Source organism: Pogoniulus pusillus, chromosome 3, assembly GCF_015220805.1.
Source record: "Pogoniulus pusillus isolate bPogPus1 chromosome 3, bPogPus1.pri, whole genome shotgun sequence".
Classification (NCBI taxonomy): domain Eukaryota; kingdom Metazoa; phylum Chordata; class Aves; order Piciformes; family Lybiidae; genus Pogoniulus; species Pogoniulus pusillus.
The window spans coordinates 23,438,832-23,464,958 of NC_087266.1; the positions used below are offsets into that span (position 1 = coordinate 23,438,832).

General features: G+C 41.7%; 1 protein-coding gene across 4 annotated transcripts in view; it reads left to right on the top strand.

Moving 5' to 3' along the window:
- MTUS2 (microtubule associated scaffold protein 2) overlaps positions 1-26,127 on the top strand; it is a 375,898-nt gene that overhangs the window by 26,440 nt on the left and 323,331 nt on the right. The window contains exon 1 of one of the 4 annotated variants that reach the window (XM_064172600.1): positions 7,683-8,301. The exons of the other annotated variants lie outside the window; for them this stretch is intronic. The gene's annotated coding sequence lies outside the window, so the exon portion shown is untranslated. Of the gene's footprint in view, positions 1-7,682; positions 8,302-26,127 lie in introns of those variants that run through there. 4 annotated transcript variants of the gene reach the window in all.

Consider the following 26,127-nt stretch of genomic DNA (forward strand, 5'->3'; position numbering starts at 1 on the left):
ATGCAAGAAAGTGACTACAGCTGCATGAGAGGACAGAACAAGGCAGAGGTTCCTCTTTACCCTGAATAGCCTAAACATGTAAATAGCTGTGCTTCACTGGAGAAGGTGATTGGTCTCCCTATTGTGAAAATTTGGCCTTGCTACATCTGTTAGCCCTCTTTCAAACACCATTTCCTTTAGCCTCATGGTAATGGAATGGCCCATCTTTCTTTTGTGAGAGCTGTTAAGTGTATGCACTTCATCAAAGTAAGACAAGAGTTTATGCAACCTTATGTTGTTGCTGTAATAAAAGCCTTACGAAGTAACTTTTAGAGGGCAGAAAAGTTCTTTTTTCTTTTTTTTTTTTTCTGCTGAGAAATCAACTTCACACATCTAGTGAAACCCAGTCCTCTCTACTGCTTATTAACTTTAACATGCAATATGTAATCCTCTTATTTGGTATCAGTGATAAGTGTAGCCTTGATATGTGTATCCTGTGGTCCTTTTTGTAGTTGCAATATTCTGTTAGCATAGTAACTAATGCCTCACTTACCAACTACATGAGTTGCTCTTATTTATGCAGCTTCAACTCTTTATTCATGCTTCTAACTGATCATTTAGCAGACTGGCTGCTGGCATGGCCAGGCTCTGTGGACTGCAGGAGGATGCTCTGAATGACACACATCATTACACAGGCTCCATCCCTGGCTGCTGGGAATTGTATAGAAATAACATTAAAAAATATCTATCTCACTAAGGATGAAGAACAGAACTGAAGCACTTGGTGCTGGTTAACTATGTGTCAGTGTCACAGCAGGTGTAGTGAGTAAAAGAATCTATTAGTAAAGATACAGGTCCATCATAGCTCATTTAATCCAACTGTGCAAAAGAATCCTTGGCAGCTTCATCTGTGTTAGGATGGTACTTGTCACTTGTTTTCATATATTGTTTAATTAAACAATCAGTACAGTGTGACCACAAGCATGTTTTAAAGTGGAAATACAGAAGGGAAGGCTTGAAGCTGAGATTAAAGAAAAAGGACTATGGAGAATGCTTAGGTGAGGAGATTGGGTGAGGACTAAGGGATAGCTAGGCAGAAATAAAACGTGAAGGCACAAAGAAGGAATTAAGTCCAGGAAGCCACCAAAAGCATTCAAAGAGGAAGGTGAAATTGCCTGCAGTATATTAGAAACAGATACTGCTCAATACAGACTTTCTTGATGATGTATGTTGTAGATTCAGAAGAGGAGAGCTGGAAGACATATTGAGACATCTTTTATTCTTCTCTTCCCCAAAGCAGGTTCATCAGCTTTTAAAATGTTGCTGACCTATTTTCATGTGCACTGAAGAAAATGCATAGCACTCATTAATTGCATGGGTACTCTTTTAGACTGGCTCTGCTCAGGCATCTGGAAATATTTAATTGATACCAAGCATGACTAGAGGTTGAATCCAGGTACTAGAATTATCCCCTCAGTGCAAGCAACTTGGTATGTAGCTCTGGGTACCTCAGGTACCAAAACTGGAATGGGCAGAGTAGTCCTTCTGGAGAAAAATCAATCTGTCCTGCTGGGAATAACTTAATATTCCATGGCAATATAAATAAACTGAAGTTGAACATTGTGGTTTTCAGCATCCATGGAATTGGCAATGGAAGGTAGTTAGGAAGATGTTAATTAGAGCCTCTTTCCTGATGTTTAGAAGCATTGGTTCTTGCCAGAGATCTGGTACTAGAGTGATTTGTGACCTTTTGCCAGGTCAGTGGACATCCCTAAGCTTCTGTTTCTCTAGTTGCCCCATATTTGAGCTATTGATCCTCAAAGCTGGAGCTAGAATGAATTCCTATGTTTGTAAATATAAGAACTAAGGAAGATAGCTATATACATGACCTATTTCTTGGGATATAATTAAAGAGGTTGTCCTGGGTTTAGTGAGCGAGACGGAAGCTCTTTATGCTTCCCCAGAGGGGTAAAGAAAAATGTTCCACACAGGATTGGAAAGAATTCACAACTGCGTAGAACAGTATAAAAACATGCAAAATACACAAATTCATATTAAGCCTCAGCCCAGTTTTCATTCTGGACTTTACCAAGGTCTCATTAGGCCAACATTGCCCAAAACCCTTCCCCCTCAATCCCAGGCCTCTGTGGCCCTCCCCATTCAGTTTGGAAAACACCCTCAGGATCACCAAGTCAAATCCATATCCCTACTCTACGAGGTTCAGCCTAAACCCCATTCACAAGCACCACCTCCAAATGACAAACACAGACAGAGTTGGTAACTCTGCTACCTCCCTGGGCAGCCCATTCCGGTGCCTGACCAGTCTATGTGAACAAAATGTTTCCTAATTGTTGTGGAGGGCCTGTAGGCCTGAAAATAGGCTTTTGCCTATTATGGTAAGGTTTGGCTGACTGCCAACCTGATTGGTCATTCTAGTGGCCAAAGGGCCATTAATCTTGGCCCACATTTAATAAAGAGAGGCACACAGGTAAACAACGTGCTCAGACTCTCCCGATGGCTTGGACACCCCTGCTCACGCTACCTTGCTAGCTCAGACTCCCCTGCATAGATCAGACTCCCCTGCCTGTGTACTTACTTGCAGAGCTCACTTAAGCCTGCCTAATATATATGTAGAGCCTGTAGTCTCCCAGCCAGCTGTCCACACTTGCATGCCACTGTGTCATCAGGACCAGATCCTGTACTGCCTGCCTTTAGGCAGCATAGACTCCTGAGCAGCCCTGCATGCTTGCATGTCCACTGCCTATCATTGCCTGGTAAGGGCCACTGCCACCAAGTGACCAGGAAGCAGACTCTGAACTGTCTGCATGCGATTGGCCTGTCTGGCCAGTGTTACATCATGCTGAGACAGCACAGCATCCTGCCTCTGCACCTGAGATCCTGCCTACGTATCCCTGGAGATAGCATCCAGAAGAAGCCAGCAGCACAAAGGCAGAGATTGCATCCGTTGCTAGGAGAACAAGGTCAGAGACAGTCATTTCCCCACAAGCTGAGAAGAATCTCCTTTCCCCAGAAGCCAGAGGATTCCAGCCTCCAAGTCCATGGGCAAAGCTTCCCTGAAATTTGGACACTAGTAATAGGCTGTGATGTAGCCTGGATGGTGATTGATGAGTTGTAAGTGAATGCTTTAATGCCTCTCCCAGGCAACCAGCAATAGAACAAGGGGACACAGTCTCAAGTTGTGTTGGGGTAGGTGTGGGCTGGATGTTAGGAGGAAGTTCTTCACAGAGAGAGTGATTTGCCATTGGAATGGGCTGCCCAGGGAGGTGGTGTTCAAGAAAAGCCTGGATGAGGCACTCGGTGCCATGGTCTAGTTGACTGGCTAGGGCTGGGTGCTAGGTTGGACTGGATGATCTTGGAGGTCTCTTCCAACCTGCTTGATTCTATGATTCTCTGTAATATTTGTCTCTGCCATAGAGCAGAAAAGAGTGTAGTACTTGATGCCATGATTTAGTTAATTAGGTAGTGTTGGGCAATAGGTTGGACTTGATGATCTCAAAGGTTTTTGCCAACCTGATGGATTCTGTGATTCTCTGCATGTGTATGAAGCAACCAAGAAGTTCTTCCAGGCATTACAATGGTGATACTCTCTTTTTTGACCATTTTCCAGCTCAAGAAGGATTTCAGTCTCTAGAGCTTCAACATGGCAAAGGCTGCAAACACCAAAATCACTTGGATTAAAACAAAAAAAAAATCCATTTCCCCTCCAAAAATGTTTTACATCTGAATACTAAAGTAGACTATGGACAGCTGGGATTTCTTTCCCAGGCAGTTATTTTTCAGTATTGGGAATTACATGTGTATGTGTCAGAGGAAAACTGATTTCCTGTGGTGATCTTAGCTTGTGGTGCATGTGTAGCCTGTGGGTGGGTGCTTACATGTTAGACAAAAGATGGTTAAATATGCGAGTCTAGAACTAAAACATAGTAATTTCTAAAGTAAATCAGTGATGTTGTTTTTCCAGAAGCTGTGATTAAAACCAAATCAGCCTTTAAAATGTCATATTTTATACTGATAATGCAGAGCATTTTAGAGTATTTCTAGTGCTGTTGTCTCTGTTTTTGAGAGCTGCCTGGGTTCAGAGTGTTCCTCCTGTGTGTGATTTCATATTTGAATGACTCTTAGGATTATTCAGGTTTGGTTAAAACAGTTTGTAGATAAACAAGCTTTGTATATTTTGTTGCTGCAGGCTTGGCTGGTGAGGAGTACTAGTATCTGTCACTAGTTTATTTCCTGGAGGAAAACTGGGTGTCCTCTTTCATTGGTTTGGTGGTCTTTGTGCAAGACCATGATAGTCCAGGTGGAACATCACTTGCATCAAAACTATGCTGGTAAATAAGCTGTATATGTATTGTTGCCTACAAGGAGATCCTCAGTTAGTTATCAAAAATGATACTTTCATTCCTGGTAGAATAAAGAACTTAAGACAGGCTTTTACTTGTGGTGGTGGTGAGAGGAAGATCAGATGCCCAAGGCAGGTTTTTAACTGTTGAAGCAACCAGAAAGCAAATTCTAGTAAGAGGACAAATCAGATATTTAAGGACTCTTTGCAAATAAAATAATTAACTAAACAGTTTTTTGGGGAAAAAAAAATCTCAAACAGGACAATAAATTGTATTAAATTGATGTGGGTTAGGAACTTCCCACACACACACTGTTGATATTTAGGAGACCAGCTCAGATGGCTTGCAAGTAAGATGAAGCTATATTTACAGCAAAGCAAAATTTACAAGCATATATACACAATATTTACAAGTATTTGCAATTATATACAAATAAGTAATAATACAGAAATCCAAACTCCCTCTTGGACAAAGAATCTGCCCAGAAGGGCTCAAAACACTCTTTCTCCCTCTACTTTTCCCAGACAAACAAAACAATTAGCAAAGCTTATGTTGTTTCTGTTAGACAAGATTAATGGAAATATATTAGAGCAGAATTAAGAGGAAGTTAATAGATGCAGGGACACAGACCAGAATGCCCAAAATTATCTACCTTTTTGGCTTTTTATCCCTCTCAGCAAACCAATGAATTATATAGACTTCATTATTTTCTTTTCACAACCAATTATCTATTTTTTCTCATTAAAATATTCCAATTAGCCTCAAACCAGCACAAACATACACCTTAAAAATGGAACTCCAGTTCACTTCAAATTCAGATGCTAAATCTCAGATGAAGTATTATTAGGGAGGAATACTGCATTTGCTTCTGGATGTTTTAAACCATAAATATCTCAAAATAATTTAAATTCAATTAGAAGAAACCCATCTGTTACTGGTTTTGTCTTCATATTTGAATGGTAAGCATCAAACCATAATTATCACAACTATATTCCATTCTTTAGCAAAGAAGATCTGATAACACTTCACTTTCTTGTTAAAGCAGCGTAAACCATCCACAAATACAGGTCTGAAATCATCAGCTGCTTTATGCAAAATAATTGTTTTCAATGGGCTGCCAAAAAAATTCTCTACCTGGCTTTTGTTCATGTTTACTTGCTTTTCAAACTTACTTCTTCAAGAGGTAACTCTAGCCGATACAAATATTTAAAGATACATTTTACACCCTATAAATTATTTAAACCAATTTTTAACAGTCCACATAGGCTTTGAGTTTGCACTCTGGGACATGATCTAGTGGTTATGGTAGTGTTGGGTTGATGTTTGAACTTGATGATCTTGGAGGTCTTTTCCAGCTTTAATGATTCTATTATTCTATGAAAAACTTTAGTTTAAGCACTGTCATGCAACATTGATTATTGTCTAACAAGCAACATAATAAAAAAGATATGCAGTAATTTTTGTACAAATGTATCTCTTCTTCCTGGAAAACAGCAAATTAATCTCTGAAGACTTTCCGAGCACAAGTTGTTTGAAGCTACCCATTGTTGCTGCAGTTCTTTGCATCAAATCTAAGTTTCCCTTTATCTCTGCTGACACTCAGTATGTCTTATCTTTCTGAACCTAAGGATTTTGTTTTTCAGCTCCATCTCAAAACCAATTTATTTCAGGTTCTTGGGTTTTCCTACCATGACAAACAGTGTTTACTGCCTTTTTTTTTTTCCTAGAGTAGCCAAGACAAATGAAATGGGATGAAAAAAGACTAGGTTTTATCTCAACAACCACACTATTAGGGAGAGCTTACAGGCTTGTCTCTGTTAGCAAAGTGCACTGCCAGGCCCTGCCTGGGGAGGAGCTGGCTGGCTGCACAGGTGAACTGCTGGAGCAACAGTCTCTGGCCCTGAATTTGGCCCCTGCCAGACAGATCTCTCCCATTGGTTTCCCAGGCCTGTTTGGCAGTTAGAAGTTTGAGAGATGTCCCCATTAGGTAGTCTGCATGCAGTTGCCCATTTCAATCCTGTCCTGGAAGGTAGCCTCACCCATGGGAAGCTTACCCAGGCATGCTTACTTTAGTTGGATTGATGTAGTCTACAAGGCTTCCTCAAGCAACCTGAGCTAGCAGTGCTGGCAGCTGTTAGTCAAGGCAGCAGCTCTTCTGTAATACCTTTGTTTGCTCCTAAGTCTATAGGTGCCTTCTTGCCCCCTGGTCAGTTTAATGGTGATGTGAGAGGTCAAGTGTGGTGCCTCACCACCACCATTGCTAGTGACCTCCTGTTTCCTTGCTCTCAAGAATATCCTCCACCCAATCCTGCATGTCTCTGCAGCGGTTACAAGGAAGCAAACTGTGAGGGGATTAGGACATGTATCAGAACATGACACTTTAAGGGTCAGGAGATTTTATTGTTCCTCATTTTTTAGAGTATTTTTCATAGCAGTGACTTTTCTGTTTGTCTCAAATCATTCTTCCATTTCTCACAAGGGCTCTTTCTTCCTATGCTGTTCCCTTCTGTTGTTTTCTGACATTCCTGGCTGGCCTGCCCCTCTCTGTTTTATTGTTTATTATCATTTGCCTGTGCCCTAGTCCTGGTCTTCTGTGGTCTCTCTTCTCTGGTGCATACCTTGTCATCTCCTCTTGCTCCCCACAGCAGTGATGCTTGTGCCTCGACACTTTTTTTTATTCCCCTTAATCTTTCCCCCCCATTCTTTTTATCAGTTTTTTGTAGGATTGCCTCCCTTCCCAGACTGCCACTTCTAGATAAGCCCAGAGGGTCCTTGCCTATTTCAGCTCTGACCAAGCTATAGGATTTCTCAGGGTTGTCCTGTTGTACCAACAGCCACAGACCTTGCTTCCTGGGGACAGCAGAGGAGGCACTGGCTAATCCTTCCTGTTCAAGCAGCTTTAAAAAGCAGGATTTTTAATCCTCCTTTTTTTTCCCTCAGTGCAGGTACAGTGAGGTAAGGCTGTTTTCCAATTTTAGAATAAAATTAGACTTTGATGCCATACAGAAATGGAGGAGAGAACAAAGGATTATTAAATGGTGTCAGTGGCACAAAGCTCTTGCTGTTTTGTGTTTTTGCAGCTAAGTTGCATAAGTGACAGGTGACAGCTCTGTGCTCGTCTTCTTGTGGGCTGGTAAGAGCAGTAAAGGACTGTGTGAGGTGGCTGCCCAGATACTTCAGGTTGATGCTTTGGCAGTGTTTTCCAAGCCATAATTTCTGGATATCCCTGCTGGTGCACAAAGATCTGCTAGCAGCAGCTTTCTGGCAGGATTCTGGGAACAGCATCAAAACCCACGACAGGCAGATTTTGTGCTCTGAGTCAGAAGTCTGCTGAGAAGATGCAGTCCTTAAAGCACCTCCCCAAGATGGGGAAGAGGATCTGTGCAAGAATGTGCTTTCCAGCGTGAGGTTCAGAGCTTGGTGGGGACTTTCTCCTGCTAGGACACTTGGTGAGTCTGTGGGTCAGCTGCTGGTTTTGGTGAAGTCACAGGAGAAGGGAGGTTGCTGTCTTTTACTACCACCCTGAGCCAGCTCATCTTTCTAGCTATTTCTGTCTGCGCTTATCTATAGCATCACCCCCTTGTGCCTGTGTACCTGCCAAGCATTCAAAACAGGCACTGCTGTGGCAGCCTCCTTTCTCTCCAGCCTGGAGGATAAATGACTGGATTGCTATTTTTTAATTGTTTCTCTGCATCAAGAATTTACGTTGGGAAAGCTAAACTGGACAAATGCTTTCAGGAGCGAGTGGCCAGGTTGACAGATCCCTGCTTGCTCTTAGCCCCTAAGGAGGTCCTGCAGCCTGGCCCTTGTAAGCTGCTCACTGCTTCAGTGTTGTCTTTGAAAGAGATGGTTTCCTGGACTGAGATGTGGTCTTGGGTAATGAAAACCAAAGTCTGCATGCGACAGAGAAGACCTGGATCTGACTTGCAAGGTGACCCACAACAGAAAACTGAGTGCTTGGGTGAGTTCACAGCAACCAGCTTGTCCAGTGCAGGACTCTTCTTTATTATAGACTGAGTTAGTGCAAAAAAACCCCAACAGCATAAAAGCTCTATCTATAGTATAGATATACTATATGCTGTCTGTATGCTATATGTTGCACTGCTTAGTTTGAACTGTGAAGTAGTCTGTGCATTGTCTGGTACAGTTCATTGTGGTTTGTGGCTGTTCCCAGCTGAGAATCTAGTGTTTGCACCTGGAATCATGCAAACACACACAGATGAGAAAATGGAAGCTAAAATATTTCTTCTGTTACTTTGATGTATGACTACAGAGGTACTGAAGCACAGGTAACATGTCTATCTGTAACATACTGCTTCTGGTTCTTAAAATACAATGTGTAGACACAACGCGATACAGTTTCAAAGCGCTTTCCCCACAGTTATGTGATTGGAGAGGTGAGAGAAGAAATTGGATAATTAGAATTTTCATTTAAATAATCAGGTTCTAAAGACAGAATTTGCTGATTGGGGCTTATTTCAGTGTAAAGCTGTACATCTGTGCCCCAAAAATTTTCTTCTGTCCTCCTTCTGACTGAAACTCTTAACATTTGAAATCAGGCTTGAATGCAGGCATTCTACATTGATGCTTTATTGATGCTTTCATCACCATTGATATTTTTCATATAGGTTCTTATGGCAATCTGTACAGTGGAAAATGTCTTGATGAGCAGGAAGCATTGCAGTTTGTGGAGCATCTAAATATCTCAATATATTGTTTCTTTCAGTGTTTGTATAAAATCTATGCTGTAGGCATATCGATTTACAAAAGTCAAATTTAAAACAGCAGTGTTTTTTTTTTTTAAGCACTTCCACAAGAGTACAAAGATAATTGTAGTTGGCTTGTGCTCAAATGGAGCATCTGGGCTGAGATTATTTTGTCCTACCAGCTATGGCCTGCATAATGCTTCTTCCCAGAAGCAATCCTTAGCTTTTTAGCTGTTTTCTGCTTAACCTGGAAGGTAAGGAAGTGTATTTTACTCTGGTTGTTTGAAATTATCCCCCTTTACTTGGGATGAGTCGGGCAGGTTTCATTATATATGTATTTTAAGTGGTTTTTAAGTCTGTTAGTAAAAGTTCTTTTTTTCTCAGTCTTACTAGTTCTTACACAGCCCTTGTCATGAATTGGTGAGAAATGAGACTACTGCCACTGCATCATTGCACACATTCAGATATAACAGCGCAGTAGGTGGGAGGCATTTCATCTCTTCTGAAAGATGAACTGGTCATCAGGCTCCCACCACATCAAAGAGAGAGGTACAGAGTTCATCACTCTGGAGAAGCTTCACTCCCTTTTGAGTATGTGATGTCTATGCAGTTAAAAAGCCTAATCCTCCTGCTCAGTCCAAGGTCCTGGTCCCATGGACCAGACAGGTTGGGTTTCTTTACTCCAAATGCTTGCCTTTTGGAGACAGCTAACTTGCCTCTGAGACAAAACTCTTGTTATTTTTGATGATAGGTTACTGAGAGGGCTGACAGTGGAGCAGTTGAGTGATGTCACACCAGATCTGACTCCCCATACCAGTGCTGTCCCAGCAGTTACAGGAAGTACACACATGCCCATGCATTGATTCAAGATGTGCAATTCCTGCAGACAAATTCTGCTCTGGTGAGCGTGAACACAGATTTCACATTTTCAGACAATTTTGAATGGAGAAAATAGTCAATTGCCACATGCTTCTTTGAGATGTGGGCAAAATTCTTAATGAGACTAGGTGGATATAGATGGGAGGGGCTGTGTGGGTGCTCTGAGGACAGGAGACCTGTCTGTGGAGTGAGTGTTGTCGATAGGCTAAATGCTAACTGTTGGCCAGGGAAGTGCTTACCTGCTGAGCTTGACTAGATGCAATTCAAGCAGCTGACAGATGGAGTAAATCTCACCTGGCATGACTTACACAAAGTCACTCAGTAGGTGAATGCCAAAGCTGGAAGCAAAAGCCAATCCCATGTGTTACCGCTTAGGACACACCACCTCTCCAGCCTCCAAACAACCCCATTTTGTGCTTCCTTCATTCTTATGTGGTGTGTAAAATGTAGGCTAAATTCTGCTTCCCTCTGAGGCCACTGTGTGCCTGGGTGAGCAGTGCTTGGCACTGTGCCTCTGTGAGGATATGAAACCATCCACCGGCAGGATGAGACTGAAACCAGGAAAAATGGTTCTTTCCCTAGACTTTGCAAATCACAGCTAAGATCCTGTTGTGCAGTTAAGGCCGCAGGTGCCTGGGACTGTCAGAGTGGTCATGGTGGCCTTAACCAATCCTTCACAAGCCACTATAGCACACATTTGTGAATATTGCTGCAGTGTGCTCTTTTGCATTTCAGTTCCTATGGAAACATGCAGTAAGAGTTCTTAAAATAAGAACAGCACTTTGAAACTACTATTATTTTGATTTTTCCTTTCCCCAAAAGTCTCTCATCACCTTTCTGGATGAATTTTTAATACATTAATAAGGGCATTGTTGTTACTGGCAACAGTATGCTACCCAACTTACCTATGCTTCTGTATCCTGGGATGTGATGGATCCCAGGATCTGATATGGAGATCAGTGCTGCCTTCCCCCATTCTCCTCATTCAGTGGGGTGGCAGGTTGTGGGTGTGTTGAACATATGTGTCTCGGTGTGTATACACACACTGAAGGAGGCTTGGATCCAGCTCCCTTTCTTCCTCATGTAATGAACAAGACTGTTGCTTGCCACAACAGGTGAAGGCACAACCTTGCTCCCAGCTTACAGGGTCATGGTATAATGCTGGCTGGGAAGGAAAGCTGGAGGTCACATAGTCCAGGTGCTCATAGAAGCAGAGCTGCCTTTACTATCAGTGCAGGAGATATTTGTGAGCCAGATGGAGACATCCTACAGGTCCCCATTGTGTCATGGAGGATTAGTGCTAGAGCAGGCCATGGGGTGTTTGGGACAGCTTTTGCAAAAGCTTGTTCTCCCCATTAAGGATACTCATATAATAATTGAAAACAGAGCTATGTCTTTAAAGCAGTTTCCCGCTGCTTCTGTGGTTTCCCTTAGTAATGTCTAAGATTTTCAGAATGGCCACATCCCATTTTCAAAAGCCAGTTTTGATGGGAGAGCTTCAGGACAGCTAGGGCTAAATCCAGCAAAGGGCCAAAAAGCTTTCACTAGAAGTAGGTGGTAATTTTTGCTCATTTTTAAGCTTCTGGCTTCTCACAACACTATGCCCCAGAAATCAGCATTAGGCAGCAAGAGAAGAGCTAGAGATGCATCTTTGAATTTGAGTGGGAAGCAGACATTTAAATCCAGAAAAAAAAAGCAACATTTTGGGGCAGTGCCAAAACCTGTAACATCTCTGTGTGCTGGTTACATATGTAAATCAGTATCTGTGTTTCCCAAGCATCTTCTGGTTTGGTGAGCCATACACCTGCTGATTCTGTATGGCCCTGTCTGGTCTCAGCAATGGAAGTAACAACAAAAGCAGGTTTAAGATAAAAAGAAGTTGATACTGGGGGCAATTTTTTTTGACTGCATATTGTAGGCAATATTTATTGCAAAGAGTCATGGTTATGGATCCAGCTTCACCATTAAACCATGTTTTAGCCACGTGAGAAATGTAGGAATCTTTGAATACTATTCTAAATCACCAGGCCAAATCCTCACACATTTGCAACCACAAAGCCAGCAGATTTAATGCTGTGTAATGATGCACCCTGCTTTGTTGCTGCATGCTTAGGCTTTGCAAGACATTTTAAGTGTTTGTGATGAGTGTAGTGACAACATAAGATCTGTTTTATTTTGGTGCAACATCAAAGGCCATCAGAAGAAATAGGAGCCTAATCTTATGGATAGAAGAAAGCTTAGAGTGATTTCAGGGTTGTTACCACTCATTAACCAAGCAGACAACGTAAAATGTTAATGTTGGTCCCAAAAAAAAAAAGTACTGTGAAGCTTGGCATTTATATTTCATATCTGTGAAGTTCTGTCCTTACTTAATAACAAGCACTGGCTCCAGCAACAGAAGCAAACAAAAGATGAAAATAGTGAACTTTGCAGCAGAAGAAGATTATAAACAGAAACTGTTGTTTTAATGTGGAAATGTAAGGCTAAGATTTTGATTGCTAGGGCACTTGTTGAACTGCTTTGAAGCTGGGCCACTGTAGATGTAACCTTTCTAACCCACTTAATTAGTTCGATATGTAGGTTAGTCACATTTATCCTAAGTAGCCTAGAAATTAATGCAGTAAGACTTCAGAATGCGTTGCACTTTTGACCTATCAGTTGTAGCAGATTTCTCCCTCTGACACCTCCTTCCAAGCATTTTATGCTGAAAACCCTCTAGCAAGGTGTCGTCTGATATGCACAGATAACTGACAAGTGAAATGCTGAATAAACACCTACAACGATGAAAGAGGAAGCATCATGTGGTGATGCATATACCTGCAAGAGTGAGGGACAGGCACTCTGAAATAGGACATTAGTGCAACTTTATTACATTATTGCAAATCTGTTTAGCATTCATGGAAATTTTGGAAACCTCTTCAGTTTGAGAAGGTCAATATTATAATGATTTGAAAGAATTATTATACCATTCTGACTGTAGCTGAGTAGTTGTTAAACTATTTTAAGAGAAAAATTAAGTTAATTTGTAGGTTACAAACTCATGAGAAATGTATCTATGTGGTTCAGTAAAGGAAAATCACTTATAAAAGTGATTAAAGTCAACATTTGCACATGTCCAGTATTCATTTTTGTAATTGTACTGAAGTATTTCATTGCCTTGTAGCCTTGCCTAACACACCAGATAATCTTGTGCCTCAATGATATCAGATATACTGAACGTGACATAAATGGTAATGGCATATAGTCAGACTTCAAAGGTGTGAGCAGAATGGTACTGCCATGGAGCCCTATCAAGACAGATGGGGAGGAAAGAGCAGAAAAGGAAAGGAAAACGACCCCTGATACAGAGCCACTCTCCCTGGAACGTGGGTCTCTTAGATCACATTAAACTGGGTGAGCAGAGAGAGAGCAGTCAATGCAGGTTTTGATGCTGGAAGTAGTTTTTATTGATCAGTGCACACGGACTAATCAAATATCTGTATGCCTTCAAGGATTAACACTTCAGTATTTAATTTATCTCCCCCTGATTAGGATCAGCCAAGGTGGCTAATTTCCACTTCAGTTCTGTTTCTGTAGTTAAAATAGGACATTTTGTTGTCTTGGAAAACATTATCGTGGATACCTAATGTGTGTGTGTTTGTGGCTAGAAAAGGAGGGGGAGAATTCAAAGAGCAAAGGGCTTTTTGTAGATGCCCTAGGGAGTTACAATTTAACACATCATTGTTTGAAATTCCAGATTTCTTACAGTGACCCTGCAGCCTACTCCCTCTTCAAAAACAACGAGAGTTTTAAAAGAAAGATCTGATACCAAAAAGAGCACTAAACTGAGGCATCAGGAGCTTATAGGCACTTCCCTTGTTCTGTTATTTATCTGTTTGATGACCTGGGACAAAGTATTTCACTGCTCTGTTTATTCCACATGACTTTGGCATTTCTCCACACTTTGTTTCAGCTCTTCCTACTGTAAACTCTTTCAGCTGGTATCTGGTTCTTACTGTGTTTGTATAAAGCTGAAGCACTTGTCTATCTTTGAACAACTGAAAATGAGATCATATCTGGGAATAAGAAAACAGCAGAAGATGCATGTCAAGGAGTTAAACATAATAAAGTAGCCAAAACAAGAAAATATCTCTTTCAGTTGGGCCTAAGATGCTTGTACTATTTCTAGAAGGAAACGGCCCTTTCTAGTAGCAGGCATACATTGGATGTAGTCCACAGGACTTCACCTGAAGAGGAATACAATTGCTAAGAAAAAAACTGTTCTGATGAGCTGCAGTTTTCCATGTTAATCCATGACTTGCCATTGATCTATCAGAAATTGTGCTTTTCTAGTATGTGTAGTTAGTGTGTGTTGCTTTCAGAGTCCCTGGGAAGGCAGTGTGGTTTTGGACTTGCACTCTCTGGGCTTTGACCTCTGTGGTAGCTCCATGTCCCCAAGATGAGACTGGGACATCTGTTCTGGAAACATCCTCGTCATCCCTCTTCTCTGCTGGCTGGCTGACAGGTAGTTACAGAGATAAGGACTACAAGAAGGAAATACAGACACATCTGCATCCAGAATGGAGAGGCTGAGAGAGACTGTGGTGATAATGTACCTTCTCTTGTTTTCTCTTTGCCACTGGAAAGGACATATCAGAATTTGTTGGATGGTGGGTTTTTTTTCATTTTTTTCTGGTTTGCTGGTGGGGGTGTATGTGTGTATGCTTCTCTAAGCCCTATTACTGCATTCTTGCATGTGAGAAGAAACTAGGGTAGAGACCAGCTTTTAGGAGTATCAGATCTGAGTGGTTTTTCTCAAATCCAGTTGACAAAGTAAAGGCCAAACTTCCCTTATATCTCAAAAACCCTCTTGTCTACCTCTCAAGTACCTCTGTGTTTAAAAAAAAATCCTCTGGCCTGTTTCTTTCTCAAGCATATTTCATTATAGGGCAGCTTGAACACAGAGGAGAGATTAACAAATGTTGGTAGTGTCGATTGCACACATAGTGGGAGCAGATGTTTTGTGGTATCTGCAAATTTTGGGTTTTGAAAGTAGAATTAATGCCTTTGAGCATTATAGTGCACTTCCTATCTCTTAAATGATGTTTAAGATCCAAGGTCAGTCATTATTTATGAAAAATAGGTCATCTTCATTTTCAAAAACATGAGAATCTCTTAAACCCACTGGTTGCCATTACAGTCAATGGGGTATTTTTGCTTTGGATTAAAGCAGGAAGAGGAAAAGGTCTTCTGGGAAATGTACCTTTAAATTGTTTTGCATCCTACTTCATTGATAGATGCATTCTGCACCAAGTTGTGCTATTTTCTTAAGCTCTTTATTCCAACACTGAATTAAAAAAAAAAAAGACCAACACCAAACCCAACCAACCAAAACAAAGAAAAAAGAATGTTAAAACCTAACGCAATGAAAAATGTATCATTGAAGACCATCACAGAAGATGTATATGCAGGAAATTCCACAGGCTCTAGGGTAGGTTGCAGACATAAAGACCTACATAAGATCCAACATAATCCAGAAGCTGCGTCCCAAATTACCCGTGTGTTATGCTTTTAAATGAGTGCTGCAACACCCTCATCCAGTGCTGCTTTGGTCCTTTTAACTATAGAACTTGGTATGGAGTTAGAGGCTGACATAGCAAAGCAACATCATGAGGCTGCTTTTCACTGTAAGGTAGGATAAATGTGGGACAGTGTGTTCTCTTCAAATTATTTTCAAAAATGCCACCTACACAGATACAGCATCCAGGGGTGTCCTAACACATTTCCACAGGGAAGTTAACACAGGAAAAGGAAAAAAAGGCAGGGCATTCTGAGAGGCTGTGAGGAAGCAAACTGAAATTTGTGGATCAGTTACCAAGAGGTATCATTATGTCTCTCTGGGAGAACAGCAAGCATTTTACACTATGTTCTTCCCTGGTGTTTCACTTTTCGTAAGAGTACAGAACTGCAGCAATGGGTTTTAATCTTTTGTGTCTCTTTATTGTGCCTTATCTTTTCCTCCTATGTTTCCAGAGAAAACAGGATTTGCAAGCTTTGATAGAGGATCAGATCAGATAAATCCGTGCAGTTTTCATCTGATTTGTACTGAAATGACACTATGTGCAGTGCTGTGGTGAAAACACAGGGTAAAATTAAGACTACACAGCTCTCAGGAAGTATTAAGATTTAATAGCAAGACTGAAGCCTGATGTGCCATTCCTAGCCCCATTGAGCTTTAGAGTGTGGCATTTGGATGCTATTGTAAGTGTGTTTCAAAATGAGTCTCTGCTTGGTTATGCAAATTATTCTCGTATCAAGGAACCACTGTGTGCTACAAAATTAAAACTGGGAGGAAAAATAACGTCTGTGGGATAATATGCAATAAATCTAGTGAAGCTGCTGGCTCTGAGGTAATGTCTTGTCCCTCTATGGGTAGAACATTTCTCTACTGAATCATTACAGTTTTGCTCAGAAACATCCTACTGCTTGAACCACCGTGGGAAGAACAGTAATGTCAAGCAGATAGCAGGTTTTCCCAATAGGAGCATCCTGCTGGGAAATGGGGTGCACTAGCATGATGGTCTGAAAAGCTCAGCTGCGGCAGCTCTCTGTAATTGCTATTCCCTTCTGATTTCTTTGCTGAATGCACAAAACTGCTTCTAAGAAACAGATCTGAGAACAAAATCCTTGACTTGTCACCAGTGTAATACCCTGCATGCTAAGCTGGGGTTTGTGACTGGTTTCCCTTCACTGTTTCTTGAGATCACTCTTTGATACTGAGTCTCTTATCTCCTGTTATGGTGCCAAAGCCTGCCACTGAGAGCAAATGCTTCTGTTTCAATTGCTGATGTTAAATTTTTCATGATGAGTGCAGTTTAGTGCCTCCCCAGGTAGGAGGCTCCAATGCTAATTAGCAAGGCAATGTTTTCTGCCTTTGCAGGACACATGTGCACTCTGCATTTCGGTTCTGTTAAACAGCTGAGCTGAATGGAATTGATGGCGGTTACTGCTGGCTGCTTGACGAAGACTCTACCTCAGTTTTCTCTTCTAGCCCACACAGCTGCAAAAGAAAGTCTTATTTTATGTGGGGGCTGTTGAAGGAGATGTGTAGCTGTGCTTGGAAGCTGGTAAGCATCACATCCCAGAGAGGAGTGCTGTGTTTGAGTGCTGTGAATAAAGGGCAGGCTGGGTTTGGTTCTTACATGTATTTTTTTTTAGTGACAAGGAGCATGGTCCTTACAGTACTAGCTGGTAATTGACCTACAACAAAACATCTCAGATGTTTTATGATGTATTTAAAGTTTTGGAGTTGTTGTCTTTTGCTTTTGATAATACTTTAAAGTGACTGCTAGTTAAGATTTATTTTCTGTGACTGCATTGGGCTGAATAGAATTGTAAGGTTTATCTTACATTTTTTATGTGCTTACATCAAGGCAGTTGGGTAGCACAGCAGTTATTATAGTCCCACTTAAAGGCTGTTACATAGAGTATTCTGGGCATTGCTTACAGGGGATTGTTTTGAAGGTATACTTACTCTTTGTATCATTTCCTAAACTGTTGTTTAGCTCAACGTTCATTTTTGAACAAGTTACACAGAATTCTGTTCTTCTCTTTGATTTTGCATTGGTTGCCAGGAGAATTTTCATCAGCACTGTGTTTCAGTCTACTACTGCACACAGAGTAGGGCATTAATAAATATAAGTGGAGGAATTAGAAACATCCAATCATGATTTTTTGGGCACAGACCAGATGCAGAATTAGCTTTCCAGGGTGCGCAGCCAGCTCCTCCTATGTCCTTATTTCCCTAGCCAGAGCAGGGGTGGGTTCTGTGCCCACTGAGACTCCCTGTGGTCTTGGTGCCTGTGAGACTTTTGATGTAAGTTTGACTTCCCAGTGGGCTGTAAAAATATCCTTCCCTTTAGGGAAGTGAAGAGGAGATCTTCAGCTGGGTTGGATGAGCCCTGCAGTGATGCTTTGATGAGGGTCAAAATGCAGGGCTTCTTTCCTCCCAGTGCTTTGTGACAGACTGCAGAGCAGATCCCATGAAAACATTAGGATGTGCATGCCTTTCCATAGAGAGGCCAGGAATTTTAGAACAGCTATAATTAATTTTAATAGATACTTAAGTTGGAAGGCAGCATTTTAACCTCAGGGCTCAAGTCTAGGGCTGGGAGTGCTCACATTAGAGGTGCCTAAAACCATAGTAAATCCTAAAGCTGTGCCTTTTGCATAGCTGGGCATGTTAGTGTCTGAATGAATGCAGCAAATCAAGCCCTTAGGACTTAAGACTCTAAAGGACTTGCAGGGCTGCCAGTTTTAAGTAACCTCACTGGCCTCATGTGGGAGGTAGGTGTATACATGGACAGCTCAGTTTCTCAGCACTCAGAAGGGGCAGGATTATGAGCACTCAAGGAAATATTTAACAGAAACTCAAGCATTGCACAAGGTGCTGTTGCCTGAACTGAAATTGGTCAAGGCTTCACTGTCCACTTGAGTACAGCTGCTAATTCCACTTGGTACTTAGCTGCCTGTAAATGCACCTTCAGGTCTTGCTATTTCTAAACAAAATTAGCTGCTCTAAACCTGTCTTTTCTTTCTGCACAAAACTACAGTCAGCTTTGTTAATGTCTTGCAATAGTTCAGATTCTTATGTCAGAGTGGGAACTTGAGCAAAAATCACATTTTTGCCAAAACCAACCACAAAACTTTTGTTAAAAATAATTGGAGTGGCTCATTGTATTTGTCTTTCTGAAGTGTTGCTGAGGAGTTATTTTAGTGTGAAGCTGGAGTTCATAGCAGAGTAGCATGAAATCAAGGTGTTTTGTAAATATCTGAATAGGATGATGCAAATTCCAGCAAAAGGGAAACCAGGCTCTCTGTGCAGTGAGGTTTTAACATTTGCTTTCTGATTTTTAGATGGGTGTATACATAGATGAGCTAAAGAAACAGTCCACGATTTCTTGCTGTTTACAAGTTTTGACCTAATCCTCTGAAAGTAAATGAGAAGCCAGCTGAGAGCTCATGTGTGAGTGAATGGCAACAAACTGACAGCTTCTTCCACCTGGGCAGTAGTAATTTGGGCAGATTTTCTGCAGGTCCTGTAGTGTTTGGTGTGGTCTGGCCTTCAGGCAAACACAGATTCCAAGGTCCCAACTTTTACTGAAGGCAGAAACTGAGTCTAGCCTATATGGTGAAGAAACTGAAAGTTTGATTCACAGACACTCAAAGAAAGAGTGGTTAGATACACCCCTGTTTCAAAGTGTAGTACTAAAAATTAGTAAAACCTCATTTTTAAGCAAGGCTGTGATATTAGCAGTTTTTACTGATAGGATGTAACATGGTGAAATGAGGAGTTTAGAGATCTGGAGAAATACACTCTGCAGTTACGCAGTCTAGAAACATTTCAAGTGAAAGCCTTCATTCTCAATCTTATGTATCATAGAACCAAGTCCTTTAAGGAAAACATAGACAACAAATTCAGCTTGCTGTGGTAAATGAGCTTCTCTGAATCAGTAGTGTTAAGTCTTTATTTTGGATCTACCTTTGCCCTGCTATGGGGGCAAGAAAAATACTTTATTTGTGTTATACCACTTCTAGTTGAGTACAGAAAATACTGAACTAAACTACAAGGTGAAAAGGTTGCTTCTGAGTAAGTAAGCCCTCATTTTTTTTTTCTGTGAGCTACAGGCATTCTCTTTGGAATATGGCAGACCAGCCTTGCTGCACTGTGAGGTGTGTAGCTCCTATCCAAAGTTAAGATTTTAAACACTTTGATTAGTAGGAGTAAATTTTATTATTGAAACATTCTGTGCATGCCACATTCTTCAGCAGAGCTAAGCAGCCTGTGTGCTAGGAAGGCACTTCCAGCAATAAAGCTGAGCTTGAATCAATTCCTGTTTCCTGTAACTGGGGAATATCCATATGTCACTGATGAATTCTACCAGCTCACATGTTGAAGTTCTGGGTTTAATATTGAGATTTAATTTCCAAAAGGATTTACTAAGTCAGGGCTGTTAGAGGTGGGAAAGCACATAAGTAAACACAGATTAATTAATTTGGGAGAACTGAGCTCCTTGCTTGGGAAAAGTCTGTCAAGGTGGAATTCTGTAATGGATGTCTGGGTGTCAGGATAAAATATTGATGATAGTTTCTGTGGCTCAGGTCACTGGAGTAATGAAATTATAGAAGAAAATTGATTTGTATTTGTTCACGTTTGGGATGTTCAATTAAGAGTGCTATCTCCTGTTTACTGTAATAGTGTATGTTCAATTGCTGCAGTATTTTGCATGGGATTTTTTAGAGATCTAGAAAATGGCCTTCATAAATGCACAATAATGAGCAAACAGAAAACAAACCAAAAAACCCAAGCAACCCCACCCAAATACCTCTCATCTAGTCCTTAGAATGGCAAACTGCTAGGAATTCAGAATTACTAATTCTTCACAGCTAGTAGTGAGTGACTCGTTGAAAAGAGCTGTGATTTTTAGAGCATCCTGCTGCATTACATTGTGTCTATCTGGATTGCAATGGGTTTTTGGGGTAAGAAGGGCAAAGATATGAGGTTCTTTTTATATGAATACACAGAAAAGTAGTTAAGATTATTTCCTTAAAACAAACAAACAAACTCATGCCCTGTAATGTCCCAGCTGTGAATCTGTAGAAGAACATTTTACAAGAACTCTGACCAAGGCTTTTTTGGTGTAGTGTTTTGGTAGTTGTTTTTTTCCCTCAGAAAATGCTGATGGATCAAACTCAAAGCTGTTAAGTTTAGGTGAAGCTTTTGTTTTATAGAACTTTGAAGCTGGAAGAGGATGCCTCTGCATTTTCAGCATAAAATAGTCTGATTCTCTTTGTAATTTAAAAAGCATTTCATTCTCCCAAATACTACAGCTGTTACTGTTCTTCTCTGAACATTTTAGTCATATTCATTTGCTACTTAACCTATGGAAAAAAAACTCAATCCCCAGAATTAAAAATAACAAAGACTCAGTCCATTGGGACTGCAATTTTTCCATTGAGGGACAGACTGGCACCACTTTGAGGGATGGCCTCATGAAGCTTGTGACAGTTACAAGCATGTGATAATGACAGATGAATATGAAAACATACAGGTAGCAGCTGGTGTACCATGAAAGATGCAGGGAGCCACATCCAATTTGTTGTATTGGTTAAGACAGTTTTATTGTCCATCAGCATACTGTGTGAAGTGTATCATAAGTGTCTGCTGCTCTGTATTCCTGTCTTGAATAATTCTTGAGCTTTGTTAACAATAGCTTGATTTTTAAACTACACATCTTATTGGCTGTGCATTTCTGTCACTCAGTTTTAGGCCATGTCCCATTTCCTCCACTGAATAACAGTCCTTGAAATGAAACAACCACTAGCATTTTTCAGGGGTTCACACCCACTTAGGTACTGTGTGTTCAGTTTGTCCATGTTTTTGGCAGTGTGATGACCAGGAGGAGATGCTGTGCTGGGAACATGCTGTATGGGTCTTACGCAGTATAGGGACAGCCCCTGCAAATGTGTCCTGATGGTGACTGTGAGTGGTCTTGTGAGTACGAGTTGGCTCAAGGTGAGGAGAAAGTTCTTCACTGAGAGAGTCATTGGATACTGGAATGGGCTGCCCAGGGAGGTGGTGGAGTCGCCGTCCCTAGAGCTGTTCAAGGCAGGATTGGACGTGGCACTTGGTGCCATGGTCTAGCCTTGAGCTCTGTGGTAAAGGGTTGGACTTGACAATCTATGAGGTCTCTTCCAACCTTGGTGATACTGTGATACAGGTTGGAAAGCTTGACACAGCCTCCAGTTTAATGAAAATGGTTGTGTGGACAGTATTGGAAACCAAATCCCTGTTGCTTCACCAGCTGGTTCAGGCTTACTTCCTGTGGTGCTGGCACCTTTCAGCATCCATCGTGCTGGCCTGCTTTTAAATGCAATGAATATTATGGAGCCAGTGACTTTCCCATTGTACTCTCAGCATTTGTCAGGGAACCTCAGTGTTGTCATTTTGCCACCAATGGCTTGTTTTAGTTATAGCACTTGGTATTGACTAGAACCAATTAACATTTCTGCAGTCCTTTTTCTTAATGTAGAAGTGTCATTACGTTTGCTTGACAGTTGGTAATTTGCAGCCTGTAAGGGTAAAAGGTCTGGTCCTCAATCAAGGAGGTGACAGCAGTTGTTCTGCTAATATGCCATGGTGGTACCTAGAAATCAAAAGGAGAGGTCTTACGAGAGTCTAGTGCCCCTATCCTGGGGGTTTCATGAGATCCTCAAGACATAAGTGTAATGGAGACCAGGTCTCTGCCCTTGCTATGCTGATGTCTGTGTGCTGTATCAGAGTAGCTTCTTGAAAAAGAATTTGTAAACAAAACAATGCATTTGGACATCAGCCTTCAAGCAATGTATCACTCAGAAACCTGAATAATTGAAGCAGTGAAAGAAACAGTAATCTACTGATTCAGTTACTGATCTGATATTGACAAGACTTGCTGCTGTGTTTTACAGCAGTAGTTGATAACACACCAGTGTGTTTGAAATTGCTGAACAAGTGTATCCAGGCTGTGTTTCCCCACCCCAAGAGTCATGGTGGGCAAGGTCTTGGGAGGGGACACAGCAGAGCCAGCTGACTCAAACTGGCCAAAGAGATATTCCATGCCATATGTCATCAGCTCAGATAAAAGAATGAAGTGGAAGAGGGGTGGATATTCATCCATGGGATAGCATTTGTCCTCCAGAGGAACCATTATGGGCAGAAAGCCCTGCTTCCCAAGACTGATCACAGTCTGCTGATGGGAAGTAGAGATTAACATCTCTCCTTGCTTTCTCTTATGTGCAGTCTATCACTATTATTAAATTGCTTCTATTCTATAACTGACTTTTGATATATTTTCCCCTCTCCCCTGTCTATCTAGGAAGGGAAGTGATAGTGTCCCATCCAGGGTCACACCACCACAGTTGACACTTCTGATTTCTATATAGGCAACTCTAGCAGCAGACTAAAAAATGTAAGGTGTGTAGTACCTTAGGGCAGTTTGGCAGTACGTGTTAATTGCTCTAGCCTTCCTTGAGTAAAGCAGGGGGCCTGTTGGTTTGTGGCTATGAGGAAAGGCTGCTGGCTGCCGTTGGGCATCTGCCAGCCTGGATGTACTGCTGGTCTGAGGTGAGAGTGCTGTAGTGGTGTTGGCTTTCTGCAGTAATTGTGTTTCAGTCTGAAGAGCCCTGACACAGTAACTGCTTTGCCAGAGGGGCCACCTCTAAAAGTCAGACTTCTTGGTCAAGCGTTTCCTCTCCTGCTAGAGAGAGCAGGGAAGGGTCAGAGGAGAGTGGAAAGAAGCACACAAGGACGTGTGCTAAGAGGGGCTGTGTTGCTTACCCTGTGTGGGACAACCGTGGGAAGAGATGGAGGGTCTGCATCCTCATCATTCTCTGATAAAAGCTGGCTTCTACAGCAAGGTGATCTCTAGAAGAACTAGAAGCTAATAATTGTACTTACTTTTGCTTCACCTTGATTATTCAGGATTATTCAGGATGCTCAGTTTCCTTTTTTTTTTTGATAAAGCAATGTCCTGTCTTCCTCCTTTGGAATCTCTCAGAGGACTTGGGTATGAACAGCTAGAGGTTGTTTTGCCTTCCTTAATTGAAAGCTTGGAAAATTTTGATCTTTAATAAGCATAACTTTTCTTCCAGCTATTTGTATGGTGTCTATACAAAATAGATGTTATCAGTGCAAAACAAAAACCAACCCCCAACGTTTTTAACTTAGCTGATCAAAATTATTTCTTTTCCTCAAGCAGTGGTCACTGTTATGATTATGACAGTTCTCCTTGTTCCCCACTCATCCAGATGATCTTTCAAGTAAGTAGGGCAGAATGGCAGCTACTCTTTGAAGCCTTCCCTGTACATTTTAAAGAAGCAAAGAGATCCAAGTACAGGATCGTGTCTAATACTCTGTGAGTCTTGATTTGCCCAGGCATGTCCTCTACTGCTTTAGCACTCACGGCACATCAGATGCTCACAGTTGGGCACACATGACATCAGTTTCCAAAAGGTGTTGCCACCACCTTAACTCTCAGGGGGGACTTCACGTATGTATCCTGGGTTTCTGGGTTGCTCTGGGGAGACTTCAGATTTTCTGAGTATTACCATTTGGTCAAAACTGATCAGACTCATTCTTTCTGCTTCATCTTTTCTATCTCGAGGGGCTGTGAGCCCTGGCCAAGAAAGGAATAGTTCAATATCAGAATCACTGAGCTGCTTGACTAGCACTGATTGCTGCTTCTGAACCAATGTCTTCATATGAAAAGAAAAATTTTAATAGTGCTTTGCACTCAGATGTCATTGAAGTTTTGCTACAGTTGGTTGGTACTATTTAATCTAATTGGGATGAATTGTGGCATATTATATTTGACTCTTCTTCATATAGGATGTTGTTGTACCCCTTAATAAAGAACACTTGGAAACAAGATCTGCTGTCTGACTGGATAGCAATGGAAGTGCTGTAATGAGTCTGAACTGGGGCAGCAACCAGGGAATCATCAAATGGTGCTCATATTTAAAGGCCTTGCAAATTTATTTGGGAAGCATCTTTGCAGGGGAATGGACTAGCTGCACAGCCAATAAAATCTGCCTTGGATTTGGGGAGGTATAGAGGTTGCAGTAAGATTCAAATGTATTTGCATCACTTTATCACAGTTTAATAGTTTCTAATACCACATATTCTGCTTAATACTGCCTTTAGCAAGCAGAAAAATACCCTGAGGTGATGCCCACATTTTCTCAGAATCAGACCACTTATTTTTCACAGATGTCTTGTGTTGTGTGTAATGCATCATTTGCAGAGCCAGGCAGCCAGCTACTACTCTCTGGAAGAGGCAGAAGCTAAAATCTGTGGATTTATGCCATGCTGGTTCATTTTTGTCTGACTGCTGTCTAGGTCAGTACATTATACATTCCCATGTATTATAAATATGTCTATTAAGAAGGCTATAGGAGACAATGACCATAGGTAAGATTGCAAAAAAGTTCTCATGACACAGTTTCCTGGATTCAGAGGGCCAGAACTTTGTGACACATCTACATTTCTGGGTGAGATAACGTGGCTTATGTCTGAAGATGACAACTTGATTTAGAAGTTTTACAGATCTGCTTAGCACTGGTTTTGAGAGAGAGGAGAACTGAAAAGAAAATGTTTGTATTGATATTAATTTTTGTAATGTCTTCTGGGGAAGATGTAGGTCATGAAACTTCAGATCTGATGAACTGATGGTGCTTGTACAGCAGGGGGTTCAGACTGCTGCAGATTTAGGGTAGGTTATATTGATGATCATTTGAAAAGCAGCTCCTTGTTGTCAGTCTCCATGTGAATTGGGTATACATGCAAAGACAGTCAGTTTTATAATTAGCCATTTGATCCAGTGCACTGCTCCGAGCTGTTTCAGAAAGCTTTCCAAGCGTTTCAGGATATGCAAGGTCATGGCAAACAGACCTTTGTCTTGTAGCAGAACCAGCCCTTTGCTGCCCTCTTGGCTGGAGGGGATCAGTGTCCTCAAAATAAACAAACTCGACTACATACAGGGTGTTCAGAGGAGCCCTGGAAAACCGGAGCCCCATCCTCTCAGTGGGCATGTCAGGCAAGTGTGCTCTGCCCCTCTGAGCCTGCTGACGCTGCAGGTGCTCGCACGGATTCATGTAACCCTACCGCCGGAAAGTCGCACACTGGAGCACTCAGAGCCAAATACGTGTCAAGAATAAGGTCGAAGACACAGTTTTACTGCCCCTATTTCCTTTCCATGCCGAACCCTTTCTGTTGCTTTTCAGTTGCCTCACTGCAGCACGTTTTTCTCCTTTTTTTCCCCTGGATAAAGTGCAATTAAGTTGACGAAAGAGTGCCCAGGGGAAGCGGAGCTGCCGTTTGCTCGTGCGAGTAGGCGCTGCGCTAGAAGCTGTGCCGTCCCCGGGGGCTGCCTCGGCGTGGATGCGAAGTGATGCCGTCATGTAATGAGGAGTGTGGTGGGAAGCTGAGCTCCTGGTTGTTTTTAAGCAGGAGGAAGCAGGTGGAGCTGCCAAACCTCCTGAAAAGGGCAGGGGCTGCCAGTGTGACAGCAGAGCCTGTGCACAGAGGCTGAGAGAGGCAATCTGTCTGGGCAGCTGAGGGCTGGCAGCACTACCAGAAACAAAGCCAAAGAAGATGTGTTGTGACAGGGCTCAAACTGAAATAATTT